Consider the following 15,682-nt stretch of genomic DNA (forward strand, 5'->3'; position numbering starts at 1 on the left):
TTGAAAACAAAGGTCATTTGAGTCTTGTCCCATTCTCCAGTCCCTGCTCTTCTTGGAGCCTTGGTGTTTGCTTTCCCCAGGTTCCCACGTGCGTCCTCCTCACAACATGCTCCTCACTGCTTGGCAGCTTGAATGAGAATTTCTTCACACCAAAGCAAGAGTGTGACTGAAGCAGGGACATACCGCATTTAGGGTACTTTCAAAAAAATGAGGAATAGAGAACAGAACTTCTGGAAATATAGAACTAGAGCTCGGGACAGAGGCCAAGGCAAATGTTGATTTGAAGGTCATGCCCATAAAAGCTCTACAAAGCAGACACACAGAGAAAAGAGCTAAGCATAGTCCTGAGGAAATCCTTCACTCAGGGGAGGAGAAGAGACAAAGGAAGCAAAGGAGACAGAAGCCGTACTTTCGGAAGGCCCCAGCCTGTTTTTTGCATCAGGCTCATGTATAATCCTTTGCACTGACCACTCAAACAGGGCTGCTTTTATCTTATACAAAGCACTGTATAGTGGAATACCTCTTTCCCTGGCTTCAAATTTTCATGTAGAGGGACCGTCGCAAGACTAACAGTCCTGGCTTCTTGCCCTCCTCCTTACTCCCCAGGAGAGGAGGAATGACTTACCTAACTGATGAACAGGTAATAGGAACAGCTATAAAACAGGCTCAGTGGGGCAGACTCTGAGTAAATGCACTTGGGAATGACATATGAGTGACCCATTAGGCTCTGAGCTGTGTTCTGTAGTCTCAGCTCTGCAATAATCAACCTAAGAGGATCTTTTGAATCCATGTGCCAATCTGTCAACTGGTTCTAAAATTTGGGCAGGGCAAAGAAAGGCATTTTATTTTAATTTTCAGTCTGTTGCAGACTCGTTACTCAGAAGCAGACTCTGAGACAGAGGTCAGCATGCAGGAAGTTGGTTGGGGAATGAGGGAAAAAAGCGGAAATACAGGACAAGAGGTTAGGCTGTGATGTCTCAGAGGGCTGCCAGATTTAGCCAATAAACATGCAGGGTGCCCAGTTAAATTCAAATTTCAGAGAAACAGCAAAAAGAATTTTAGCAGCAATATGTTCCATGCAATACTGGGGACATACTGATTCTAAAAATTTATTTGTTGTTTATCTAAAATTCAAATTTACCTAGACAGCCTGTATTTATTTTATCTGGCAACCCTAAAGCCTCAGCCACCCGGCATGGAGCTTTGGAGCTAGGAGAGCCCTTTCAACCTGCCGTGAGTTGGGCAAGGGTGCTGGGATGTTACAGCTCCACACAGGTTAGTCATTGGAGGCAGCTGCTCCCGGGAATAGGGTAGAAGCTTGAGCAAAGTGGTTCTCTTCAGCCACAGGCAATTCCTGGAAAGGACTGGCAGCTAGAGAGTGTCAGCCAACTATGATCCCAACAGCAAGGGGGATAAGTCCTTCAGTCCTGGAGGGGGGATCTAGGTGGTACAAAACAGCTTCCACGCCCTACATCTCTCCCCAACAAAAAACCCTCTAACGATGAAACATTATTTATTTAGCCCCTTCTTTGTTTTCAGCAATGTGCTATGTCCCAGAGACACTTCTGCTCTTACTGAAAACTGTCAGCTGATGAAAAGAGAGAAGCCAATCTAAATATATATTTGGCGAATGAATTCTCAATTTTTTATATTGAGATTCTCATATTTACTTTTTTCCTTGGTTTTTTGATATGTGTGGACCCTGTTTCAATTTTTTGTTCAAAAATATTTTTTTGAAGACACATTTAATCCTATTACCATTCCCAAATAAAAAATTTACCGTAAGTTAGGGAAACAGGATAATTCCTTAATTTGAAAAGGGGTTTCTACCAAAAACCTAAAACAAGTCTTGTTCTTTTCTTTTTTTTATTCGACTCTCTTTTTTAATTTAACTCGTTATCATAGAAATTTTCAAACATACACAAATATAGGGAAAATAGATTAATGAGCTCCATGTACCTATCACTCATCTTCAACAATTATCAATATTTTGCCAATTTCCAAATATCATTCTGAAAAATAAAATATTAGACCACATCTCCATAAAAGTCAGGAACAATATAATATGATGCCTACTTTTATGGTCAATAATTTTGTCCTAGAGTTACTGGTCAATACAAAAAGATCAGCCCAAAAGAAATAAGTATGAATATTGGCAAAGTAGACAGATACCCAGAAAATCCAAGGCAATCACATAATATCTGTATGGACTAATTAAATTTTTCAGAAACATAAAAACAAGATTAATATATAAAAATCTACAGGGGCTTCCCTGGTGGCGCAGTGGTTGAGAATCCACCTGCCAATGCAGGGTACACGGGTTCAATCCTTGGTCCAGGAAGATCCCACATGCCGCGGAGCAACTAAGCCCGTGTACCACAACTACTGAGCCTGCGCTCTAGAGCCCGTGAGCCACAACTACTGAGCCCACGTGCCACAAGTACTGAAGCCCGTGTGCCTAGAGCTCGTGCTCTGCAACAAGAGAAGCCACTGCAATGAGAAGCCTGCACACTGCAATGAAGACTAGCCCCCGCTCGGCGCAACTAGAGAAAGCCCGTGAGCAGTAATGAAGACCCAATGCAGCCAAAAATAAATAAAATAAATTTATAAAATATAATAATAATAAAATAAAAATCTACAGCCTTTCTATAATCAACAAAAACTTATTTGAAAATGTAATAGAGAAGAAAGCCAAATTCGATTCCAATGAAACCTTGAATTACTTAGGAAAAAACTTAAAAGTATGAAATTTATTGAAGATAACCATATAATTTTAATGAAGGCTGTGAAAGATATTCCTAGATAAAAAGGTTCAACATTATACAGATATTAATACTCCCCAAGTTAAATAAAAACTGTGATGCAATTTTAGTCAAAATTCCAACAGGATATTTTATAGAGTTGGCAAGTTAGTTTTAAAGTTCATCTATGAGATGTGCCAAAAACGTCAACATTTTTTTTTTAGAAAAATGAACAAGAAACAGGACTTACTTTGCCAAGTATCAAAATGTATTATGAAGTCACAATAATTGAAATAATGTGAAAAACATTATTGTGAAAAACAGCCAATGATCTTAGAATGTGATAAATGAGGCACTTAAAATCATACAGGTACTGACAGATTATTTACTAAATGGTGTTGGGACAAGGAGCTATCCATTTGAAAAAAAGGAAAACTAAATGCCTTCCTCACACCATACTTAAAAATAAATTCCACATGTATTTAAGATGTAAATTTTTTTAAGGATAAAAGAAAAACGGGAAATATATCTATAATCTTGGGAGGAGAAAACTGTCTTGACAAAACATAAAACCCAAAATATATTATGTGTATGGCAGAAGACATAAAGTCGAAAAGCAAGCAAATTATGACGAAATATATTTGCAACTGATATAATACAATTTTATACTTTATTTTACTTTGTATACATATATATCAGTTTATCTGAATTATTTAAATATAGACAAATATATTAAATAGATATATATTCATACAAAGAACCTATCAATCAGTAAAAAACAACCCTATAGGTGAGGTCTATCCCTATGGGGCTTTTCCTGTAGACTCACATTGTTGGAAATGCCTCACAGAGTAACTGTGTGGTTTTGCTTCACTCACAGAACTATTTGTTAGATCTTCGGAAAGAACTACAACATCTGCTAAAAGTGTGAAAGACCTAGTAGTTAAATTTTTTTACCTTAGGTATTGGCATATCCCACAGTCTATATTATTCTTGGAGCGAATATGATTTGAACTCAGTTTTAGAGGGTGTCTGAAAACCAGGCAAATCCATCTACTCTGAGCCTATAAGTGGTCCTAAAGTAAATTACATGAAGAAATTAGATGCCCAAGTTTCTAGTGGGGAAATGTTTGATGTTATCAATGTGTCCATATTCAAGTGGAGACAAAAGAAGTCCAACTAAAAGAATTATGGGCTAAAAGATAGGACAACTGTGGATTAAGCATAGTTTCTTTTTAAAAGGGCTGTCTTGAAGATAAACCCTGACTCAAACTTTGGAGGAACTAAGGTGACCTTGATGGACAGTGGAGGCGATCACATGTAAAATTCTTTAAATAAAAATGTATTGACTTTAGTTGAGGGATAAATCAAGAGCCTTGGATGAGCATACATATACTACTATATACAAGTAGTAGAAAAAAGAACTACTTGTACTATATACAAGATAGATAACCAACAAGGACCTACTGTATAGCACAGGGAACTCTACTCAATATTCTGTGATAACCTATATGAGAAAAGAATCTAAAAAAGAATAAAAAGGGAATTCCCTGGCAGTCCAGTGGTTAGGACTCTGCGCTTTCACTGCCAAGGAAGGGCATGGGTTCAACCCCTGATTGGGTAACTGAGATCCCACATGCCACGCAGCGTGATCATTAAATAAATAAATAAATAATAAAAAAGAATAAATATATGTAAATGTATTCAATATAACTGAATCACTTTGCTGTACACCTGAAACTAACACAACATTGTAAATCAACTATATTCCAATAAAATTAAAATATTTTTAAAAATTTATTGACTTTAAATAATTTGCCTAATGTTATAAATAATATTTTTAAACCCTGTACACTATAAAAAAATTGACCACCTAATTAAAAATTACCCAACTGGGGCTTCCCTGGTGGCACAGTGGTTGAGAAGCCGCCTGCCAATGCAGGGGACATGGGTTCAAGCCCTGGTCCGGGAAGATCCCACATGCCACAGAGCAACTAAGCCTGTGCACCACTCCTACTGAGCCTGTACTCTAGAGCCCATGAGCCACAACTACTGAGCCCACGTGTCACAACTACTAAAGCCCGCACACCTAGAGCCTGTGCTCCGCAACAGGATAAGCCACTGCAGTGAAAAGCCCACACACCACAACAAAGAGTAGCCCCCGCTTGCCACAACTAGAGAAAGCCCAGGCACAGCAACGAAGCCCCAATGCAGCCAAATATAAAAATAAAATAAACTAATTTTTTTTAAAAATTACCCAACTGAAAATAGGTAGGGCTTCCCCGGTGGCACAGTGGTTTAGAGTCTGCCTGCCAATGCAGGGGACACAGGTTCATGCCCTGGTCCGGGAGGATACCACATGCCGCGGAGCAACTGGGCCCATGCACCACAACTACTGAGTTTGTGCTCTAGAGCCCGCGAGCCACAACTACTGAAGCCCACGCACCTGGAGCCCGTGCTCTGCAACAAAAGAAGCCACTGCAATGAGAAGCCTGCACACCGCAATGAAGAGTAGCCCCCGCTCGCCACAACTAGAGAAATCCCGCGTGTAGCAACGAAGACCCAATGCAGCCATAAATAAATAAATAAATAAATAAATAAAAAAGAAAGAAAGAAAATAGGTAAAGAATATAAGCATACAACTTGCAGATGACAAGATACAAATGTTCAAAACCACATATGAAATATTGTTCATATGAATAAACTCAGTTAATAAAATAATGAGATAAAAAGTTAAGAGTAAGTTAATAAATCAAGTTAATAAGATAATGAGGTGTCAATTTTTTAATGTATTTATTTATTTATTTTTGGCTGCATTGGGTCTTTGTTGCTGTGCACGAGCTTTCTCTAGTTGCGGCGAGCAGGGGTTACTCTTCTTTGCAGTGAGCAGGCTTCTCATTGCAGTGGCTTCTCTTGTTGCAAAGCACGGGCTCTAGGCATGCAGGCTTCAGTAGTTCTGGCACGCGGGCTCAGTAGTTGTGGCACACAGGCTTAGCTGCTCTGCAGCATGTGGGATCTTCCCGGAACAGGGCTCGAACCCATGTCCCCTGCATTGGCAGGCAGATTGTTAACCACTGCACCACCAGGGAAGTCCCAAGGCATCAATTTTTGACTATCATTCTAAGTCAGAAACTGTAAAGGGCCTGTGATTTTACCCTACCTGCAAGCTAACAAATTAGCTTACCACAGTATAATATACATTCTGACAAAAGAATATAAGGCACCCCCCTAAACAAAATAGATGCTCTGATCAGCAAATACATGTATAAAAGCTGTTTGGTGCTTATGTTCCTACTTTTAAGCAATTGGCATTCTGGTATATGCATCAGTCTCCTAGAAGTTTGGTTAGTGTGAGTCAATCACCACATATATGATCAACTCTGAATATTAACTGATACAGTGATATTCTTGGACCTGCAAGTCTGGGAACAGAATCAGGACCCATATTGATTACATCAAGGTACTGTCGACCTGCTGGGCAATCAGCCTTTCCCAAAGACATCTATCTCTCTGATCCTTTGCAGGCCTTCATCAAATCAGAATATTTTCAGCTGTTGCTCTTTTGAGATCACTTCCAACCTCTCTCATTATCATAGTCATTTCCAGTTTGTTAGTACTGGTTAAAAAATACCATCCAAACTTGAACACACTACTCCAGACACAATCTGAACAGCACAGAGTATATCATCTGCACTGGACCCTATTCTTGTCTGAATGTGCCCTAAATACGAACTGGCTTTTTCACCAGCTGCTATACTTGTAGAATCTTCTCAAGTTTGTATTTAACCCCAACTCCCAAGTCTTTTTCACATGGGAAAGGAAGATAATAAACGTAGATGAGAGCTTGTGCTGTGGAATCAGACTTTCTAAGTTTGAATTCTTGCTCTGCGGTGTGCTGACTAGGTAATGTTGAGAGAGTTACTTCTTGTCTTTAAACTTTAATTTTCTCACCTGTGAAATAGCAGTGATAACAAGAACATCCACCTCAAAGGTTTATTGTAAGGATTAAGTAATTTACCTCAGGAGAACTACTTGGTACAATGCAGGCTATTTCCCATGCATCCCACATTGCACTGAATACATCTTATTTAATCCTCACAAGAATATTATGATGTACATATTATTGCATCCATTTTACGGATGGGAAATCTGAGTGCATAGAGTTTAAGTAGCTCGCCTAAGGTCAAAGAGTTGCTAAGTGGCAGAGCCAGGGTTGCAGTAAGTTCTTCCTGACTTCTAGTTCTCTCTCTTGCACCATTTAGATGCATTCTTCCCCTTCCTGTATTTCTACATTTTTTAAGCCTTTACAGAGCATAATAAACAGCTAGGAGTACAAGCTCTTGGGGCAGACTGCCTTGTTTGATAAACTGGAACAAGTTACTTAATCTCTACTTAAATGATCTGGGATAAGTTACTGAACTTCTCCATGCCTCAGTTTCCCTATCTGTAAAATAAGAATTTTATTTAGCAATACCTAACTCAGAGATTTCAGAGCTGATTAAGTAAGACAGCATTGAACACAGTGTCTATCCACTGGCTAGTACACAATAGACGTTAGCTGTGTTATTCCCTTCCCACTCCAGGTCACCTTGCCAATACCAGCCAAGTCTGCTTAGGAAACCATCCTAGAGTATTTCCAGGGATCCACATCAAATTTACAAAATTTCTCTGAACTCTCTCAAACACATACTTTCCTATATCTATCAGACTATGTCTAGAGTTCTTTTACTCACTTTTATGAAATCCAAGATGATAGGGTTGAAAAGAGGGAGAAATAAAGGCCATCGTAACTCATAATATGCATAATAAGGCCCAGAAATAATAGAAAGTTGGCTTCAGCTATGACTCATCAAAGGCTATTTGCATCAGTTCCTCCTGCTTTACCACAACTCACTCCTCTTATTGCTCAGCCCTATATATTTATCAACCACAACTCACATTTGTGGGTACTGATTACAAAATGTTCTTTTGTACATCGGCCCAGCTGCCAGGAGATCCCACCCCCACACTCAGAAAAAATGGGTTCAGATAAGTAAGCTTTCAGTATTTCAAGGCTGAAGGAGAAGGAACTCATAAACCCCACATAAGTTCTGTGAGATATTTATTACTGTCCCCATTTTACGGCTGAGGAAGACGGGGCTTGTCAAGGCCATTATTTGTATTTTACCCAAATCACTGAGTTGATTAGGGGTAGAGATAAGAGTTGACCCAGATCTCCCACAATGCCACTCCAGGCAGAAAGACCCTGTGGGTTGCCAATAGCAATGCTTCCCAAATTGGTCCTCCATCCACGTGGCACCTACAACAGTTTTGCAATACCTTCCTACCTCCTATGGGATTATTTACTTAATTTTTTTTAATCAATGTACTTTTTGCTACCTAAATTAGTTAGAGAATTCCCGTCTAAATAGTAACGACTGTGAAACAACAGGTTTTATACACCATGTATATTTTATATAATAAATTTTAAGTGTATTCATTTCCTAGGGCTGCCATAACAAAATACTATAAAACTGGGTAGGTTAAAACAACTGAAATTTATTCTCTCACTAGTCAAGAAGCCAGAAGTTCAAAATAATGGTGTCAATAGCGTTGGTTCCTCCTGGAGGAGAAACTATTCCACATCCCCTCTCCTAGCTTTTTGATGTCCCTTGGCTTGTACAGACATCATTCCAATCTCTACCTCAGTATTCACATGAGCTTTTTCTCTCTGTATGTCTCTGTCCAAATCTCCCTCTCCCTTCTCTTATAAAGTCATTGGATTCAAGGCCCACTCTAAGATTATTTCATCTCAAGATCCTTAACTAATTACATCTGCAAAGACCCTGCTACCAAATAAGGTCACATTCTGAGGTCCTGGGTGAAGTTCTGGAATTTTGAGAGGGACACAATTCAACCCACTACAACATATGAATAACGACTACAATTTTTTGAAAGTTTATCCACACACCACCAAAAATCATCTCGCATTCTGATAGTGGCTTGCAAATCACGCTAGGGAGACACTGATGTACACAATATTTGGAGGTCCTTGGGCACCTCCCCTAGCTCTAAAAGCAGCAGATTTTATAGTCCAGGTGGTTGCACTTCCTTCACTACATTTGAACCAATGTATGTTTTGGTAAATCAAGAAGTTAGTCCCCTAGATAGAGCTGACTCTCTGGTTTTGAGATTTCAAGAAATATTATTAATAATATATTGTTTCAAGTGTTATTTCAAGAAGGTAGATGAACACTAGCTTATTGCATGATTCATTATTTTCTGAAATCAGCAGCTGGGCACGTACAGGTCTCTGTGGGATTGTATTTGGGGATTTAATTAAGTCTTCTCTCCACAAAGGAAACCAAAGCCAATTTTAAAGAAGCCATTGGGCAACACTGGACATTGTGAAATTCCATTTTGTGCAGAAAGGCAGGATGCCTGAGAACATGGCACTCAGGAACCCAGAGTAAGCCCAATAACATTCGGAAGACCTTACTCTTCTAAGTGCACAGAGTTCATCCCTCTCTAAAGGTATGCATTGGATAAAGGAAATTAAAGATCTCCGGGAAAGCATTTTTACTGATCATTCTTCTTTTTAACTTAGATGCTTTTTTGCTCCAAAATCTTAAAAATTATCATTTATCAAAAACATAAGAGGGCAAACTGTCTTAAATTAAAAATTATCAGATGGTGGAGATCAATTATTGCATGGGCTTAAGGCAAAATATTATAAAAGATGTATAAGAGCAGGGCTTCCCCGGTGGCGCGGTGGTTGAGAGTCCGCCTGCCGTTGCAGGGGACACGGGTTCGTGCCCCGGTCCGGGAAGATCCCACATGCCGCGGAGCGGCTGGGCCCGTGAGCCATGGCCGCTGAGCCTGCGCGTCCAGAGCCTGTGCTCCGCAACGGGAGAGGCCACAACAGTGAGAGGCCCGTGTACCGTAAAAAAAAAAAAAAGATTTATAAGAGCAGATGCTGTGCTTGGAAACATCTCAATAAGCACATTTCCACAAACACATATGGTGTAGGAGCTTTCACATACATACTACCTTAGTTTTTATAACTGAGTTAAATAATTCAAGATGGTGTAACCACCATAAAACACTTTAAATAAATTGGGTTGTTGCCGTAACAAGTAACCTAAACAAAGAAACAACAACCAAAAAAAGCCACTTAGACAAGGGGAGGTGGAGAAGGTGCCAAACTGAAAGGTTCAGTATTTGTTGGCAAAAACTCAAAGTACAAGATCTGACTAACCCGTACCGTGTGTTTCTACCAACAAACACATTTTAAAGAAGCCACCCAAACTTGCATGTAAGGCTGCTGACCTTCAAACAGTGTTTGTCACTATATGACTCAATATCACCCAACACCATGGCCGACATAGAGAGCTTTGTAAAACTTTTCTGCAGAATTTCCTCAGAGACTGTCCACTCACCTCACAAGAAAATGTGTTCCTTTACTTTTTAGTAACTCTTAGGTTTTCATGATGTACATCGCCCAAATAAATAGGGAGGTTTTGGAGGGTCAAGGATGAGCAACTCCAAATGAAAATGTATTGCTTTGCCAGAAACATACATTTTACACAAGAGACAGGCAGCATTCTGATATGCTTTTAGAGGGAAGGAAATGGGGATGGGGGAGGGTAGAAGGGCCCACTGGAGGAAAAGTTGGAGAATGAAAAAGAAATTGTGGTGTACTCTACCCCTTTCAGGAATTCAAAGCAGGTATCAATGTACTAAAAGCCATATGGAAACACTGCAGGAAAGAAACCTATTTAACTTGGTTTTACATATCTTTTCTCAAACTGACTTGACTGCAAATCCCCTTCTTCATGTAACAACTTTTAACATCCCAAGTCTTCAGGATGTGTTTTGAGGAATGTGCTAGACTAAGACAGTTCCAAGATGGCCCCACTAATTCTTACCTCCTGGGAATCACACCCTTGTACAGTCCCCTCCCACATTTAATAGATCTGACCAATACGTAGAAAATGATATTGCAGAAATGATAGAGTGTGACTTCTGAGACTAGGCCATTAAAGACATTATGGCTTTCACCTTGCACTCTCGTGGGATTGCTCATCCTGGGAAAAGCCAGACACCATGTCATGAGGATACTCAAGCTGCCTGTGGACAGGACCACATGTAAAGGAACTAAGCACCATGTGAGTAAGCTGTCATGGAAGCAAACCCTGCAGCCTCAGTCAAGCCTTCAGATGACTTCAGCCCCAGCTGACATCTTGACTGAACCTCAGCAAGGACCCTGAGCAGCTAAGCCAGTCCTGAATTTCAAACCGCAGAGACTATGTGAGATCATAAATATTTAATGTTGTTTTAAGCCACTAGTTTGGAGGTAACTTAAGCAGCAATAGATAACTAGTACAGGGAATATTAAACTAAAGCATTTGGTATTAATCATTTTGGTTTGTCATTTAACCATCACCATGGAATATGTTTTTTACACTATCCTGCCTCTCTAGACACAGTTAATTGGTTAAGGGATGGATTCATACCTAAAGCCAAGCCAATTGGGTCATTCCTTAGGATTTTTGTAACTGAAGCTGGACAAAAAGATTTATTCTCTGGTGGTAAGGCCAAGAGATATGGGACTCAGGAGCTGCCAGTGGCCATATTTCAAATTTCAAATATTTTTTCCTAAGAAAAAGAAGTTGACAACATAGAGAGAAGCAGGGTTGAGAGACTCAGAAAAAAAAAACCTAGTAGGATTCAAGTGCCTAGTTCCAGTGACTCCTGATACCACCTGCCCCTCACCCTTCTCAATGTGAGCCTTCCAACAAGTTCCCCTTTTTGCATAGGTTGGCTTAAGCTGGGTTTCTAAACCTTTGTCTCCAAAAGAATCTTGACTGACACACTCCCACACAACTTCACGCTCCCCCTAGCATAGCACAGGTGACACTGGGCTGTAATTGCTGTTGCTTATCTACCTTCCTGTCCACAGAGAGTGGCCTTCAGGTTCACAGCATCTGCCCTTCTCTGGAAACTGCACTCAACAAGGTAGGCCTCTGACAACCATGTCTATACTTCATTCACTCAAGGTGGACCAATCAGATTTTCCCTCTAGGAATTTGGAACTGAGACCCACAGAGATTGGACACAGAAACCCCTTCACACCAACAACAGCACTCTCAGAGAAGATTGTTAACCTCTAGCCCCAAGGTGCCCCAAGCTGCCATAGTCCCTGCTCCTTCTGTGAATTCTCTAAGAAACTCCAGTATTCTTCTAACAAGCTTGCAGGATCAATTCTCCTCCCCAAAGCCAAGAGAAACTTGACTAATGCATGCCCACATTACTTAATGCTCCATGCAAACAGAGAGCTCGCAAGTTCATCACTGTATCTCCAAGGCCAGCACAGCCTCTAGAGTGGAGTCAGAACTTGCTAAATATTTCATGAATGACTGAAGCTCACCGTACTCAGTGGTAGATACTCTTCTTCCCACCTAGATGGGAAGATCTCAATCCTTTTACTCTTCTTGCCTTCAAGGTCTTGAACTCCTCTTTCCTGGCCTTGGTTCCCCCTTGTGCTGTCAGCTACAAGGACTAGTGAGTCCTTTGTAGGCAGCACATCACATCACTGATCAAGGATATATGTTAGAACTAGAAGTCCCAGGCCTCCCAGCATCCAAGAAACTTTACCACTGACTACACACCGAGGGTCATGAGTCCTATCATCCTGCTTGTACTGTGTACCTTGTCTATGCTGAGCTAGAGCCATGTTGACCAGATGATTTCCATGGCCAGTGCTGGCTTTATCCTGACAATGTCATGTTTCCAGGAGGCTCCTCTGGTTCTTGTTCCCAGCACAGCAGAAGGGGCTTTTTATCATGACCTCACTGTTTTGGGTGGCAAAGGATGAGTTCCAGGGAAATTTCCACCTTTCCATAAAACCATCCTTCTAAGAACAGACTTCGTGTATGAATAGAACGAGAAGAATTGGTGGGGAATGGGACAGAGCATGCGGATTATAAATCAAGTTCAAGAACTTCCAACTGCAAGAAGAGGAGCTAAGAAATCATGAGTAGCAGAGGATAAAGAAGCAAACTGTAGTGGGCAATTGTTTAGTTGATTACCTAAAATTCCCCCACTTTCTCCCATTTCTAAAAGTACTCAGAGTTTCCTTTGGGGAGCTGGCCCTCCTCTATGCTTAGTCATGGGTGGAATTGATACCCCTTTAGCTTCAGACCTAAATAGCCGGAGACAATCACCTTTTACCTCAGTGATCTATCATCATGTGGCATTTCTCTGGTCACAGCAACTGGTGACATGACATAAACTGGTTTAATAAGAGTGAAGCCCTGCATTTTCTTTGATATTTGGAGGAGAAAGTCTATCTTTCTCTGACATGGAAGAAGTATGTAGACCCAGGAGCTGTTGATGGCCATCTTGCACCCATGAGGGCAGGAAGCCTTAAGCTGGCACTTCGAAAGGTGAACTTGAAAAGTGAACTAAGTCCTGAGTGACATCACTGAGCTCCTATAGCAAACTAACCCTGAAGGCCATTCTACCTCTCAGTTTTACAGTGATATAAGCCAATAAACTTTCTATTGGGTTAGGTAAGTTTGAGTTCACCTTTCTGGTCCTTAACACCTAAAAGGTATGAACCAATACACAAGGGCTAACTAGCAGGTGCCACATGCTAGAGTCGACACAGAATATAGGGATGGTTTTCTACAGTCTCTCAGCCCTGCCCCTGAGTGGGTATAAACCTACTGGTTTTAAAAGGGTGGACTTAGAGCCACTCTCTCAGAGTTGTGTTTTGTATAGCTTCTTTTCACAAAGCGAAAAAATGATTCAACCCCCTGAATCAACTATATTTCAATTTTTAAAAAGATGTGGTATGTACATGTATACAATGAAATTTTATTCAGCCATAAAAAAAGAAGGAATTCCTGCCATTTGCAACAACATGGTTGGTCCCTGAAGGCATTGTGCTAAGTGAAATAAGTCAGATAGAGAGATACAAATACTGTATAATCTCTCTTATATGTGGAATCTAAAAAACAACAACAAATAACCAAGCTCATAGATACAGAGAACAGATTGGTGGTTGCCAGAGGCAGCGGGGGTGGAGGGTGGAAGAACTGGGTGAAGGGGATCAAAAGGTATACACTTCCAGTTATAAAATAACTAAGTCCCGGGGATGTAATGCACAGCATGGTGACTATAGCTAAGAACACTGTATTGCATATTTGAAAGTTACTAAGAGAGTAGATCTTAAAAGACCTCATCACAAGAAAAAAAAACTTTTAACTCTGTATGGTAACAGATGCTAACTAGACTTATTGTGGTGATTATTTCACAGTATATACAAATATCAGATCATTATATTATACATTTGAAACTAATATAGTTTACATATGTCAACTATACTTCAATAAAAAAAAATTTTTTAATTAAATAAAAAAGCTACCCCACTCCTGCAACACAATGGAAAAAAGACAGTCCCTTTTCCCACTGGAAAACAGAGACAATCTTTTGCAGTTAACAATGGTACAAGGAATCGCAATGAAATTTCCCCCTTAAGGGCCTACACTGTAAACACTGACACTAGACAATTGTCTCATTAAACTTTGTGTTTCCATAATGCTGCACACATAAGAAGTGCACAAGTGTAAAACATAATTGAATCATTTTACTCTTAGACCATTTTATATTGTACTATCAAAACTTTAAAACTTTGTATAAATGCAGTAGATTTATTCAGAACACTCATTATTGAGACAATAAGAATTGGACAGTGTTTTCACATTTTCAAGAATTTGAGGTGGGAAAAATAATTAGCAAACTGCAAGGAAATTACTATAATACAATTTTCATGATAATGAAAATCTTTCTACCCTGCTCATTACTGAAACTTAAAACAACAATCAATGAGGGCTTCCTTGGTGGCACAGTGGTTAAGAATCTGCCTGCCAATGCAGGGGACACGGGTTTCAGCCCTGGTCTGGGAAGATCCCACATGCCACGGAGCAACTAAGCCCATGCACCACAACTACTGAGCCTGCGCTCTAGAGCCCACGAGCCACAACTACTGAGCCCACGTGCCACAACTACTGAAGCCCACGCACCTAGAGCCCGTGCTCGGCAAAAAAGAGAAGCCACCGCAATGAGACGCCCCCGTCTCATTTCAGCTAGAGAAAGCCCTCGCACAGAAACGAAGACCCAACACAGCCAAAAATTAATTAATTAATTAATTTTTAAAAATATATATATATATACTCCCTAAATATCCTATTGGCAATGTATACTAATATTTAATTGAGTGCTACTGTATTACAGTAATTGAAGTTATATCCTGGGATTATTTGATATTTTTAAAACATCAATTTGCTACAATTGGATTAAATGGACCAAAATTTTTAATCCTATGAGTAAATTATACTTCTTCATAGCATAAAGCTTAGAAATACAAACAAAAAGAAATGGAAAAACATTCCTATGATTTTCTCATCATCCAGATGTACATAGTTCTCTTTCCTACGCATACGTAGCAGGATGACTTATAAAATATTAATTGCTTTGCTTTCTAAGACTCTGTGTTTGTTGCTCCCCGCCCCCAGCTAGATGGGTGGGCACGCTTTATTTTCGAGATTTTTAGCAGAGGTACCAAAGAGAACACACCACATTTTTTTTTTCTTTTAAGACCAAAAGTCACATTGCAGTGTAAAACAGAAAGGATTGGAAAAGATATGCAAATAGTTGAAAACAGTTTTTCCTGGACCCTCCCCCCCTCCACTTCCCACTCCCTGGCTGGTGAAGAACCTCTAAGTTGGGAAATGGGAGGAGAGTCAGGAGAGGAAGCAAGAGGCTCAAGTGCAGAGTGTGGTAGGGGAACTGGGCCCTGCAACGGACTCTGCTGACTGTGCCCTGGTACCCATCTTCCTCTTTCTTTCTTACTCTCAGAACCCCAATTTTACTCTGGTGCCATTTTCCCAGCCTTC

The 15,682-nt window shown here is 40.2% G+C and overlaps 1 long non-coding RNA gene and 1 other non-coding gene across 2 annotated transcripts in view; one reads left to right on the forward strand and one right to left on the reverse strand.

Moving 5' to 3' along the window:
• Nucleotides 1–15,682, reverse strand: part of LOC113620875 (uncharacterized) — a 465,861-nt gene that overhangs the window by 420,252 nt on the left and 29,927 nt on the right. The gene's annotated exons all lie outside the window — the stretch shown is intronic.
• Nucleotides 3,531–3,659, forward strand: LOC113621347 (small nucleolar RNA SNORA18). The gene has a single exon (XR_003433136.1). It is a non-coding gene; the product is annotated as a small nucleolar RNA SNORA18 (small nucleolar RNA).

Source organism: Aethalodelphis obliquidens, unplaced genomic scaffold, assembly GCF_003676395.1.
Source record: "Aethalodelphis obliquidens isolate GAN/ISIS:26980383/991018 unplaced genomic scaffold, ASM367639v1 scaffold8, whole genome shotgun sequence".
Classification (NCBI taxonomy): domain Eukaryota; kingdom Metazoa; phylum Chordata; class Mammalia; order Artiodactyla; family Delphinidae; genus Aethalodelphis; species Aethalodelphis obliquidens.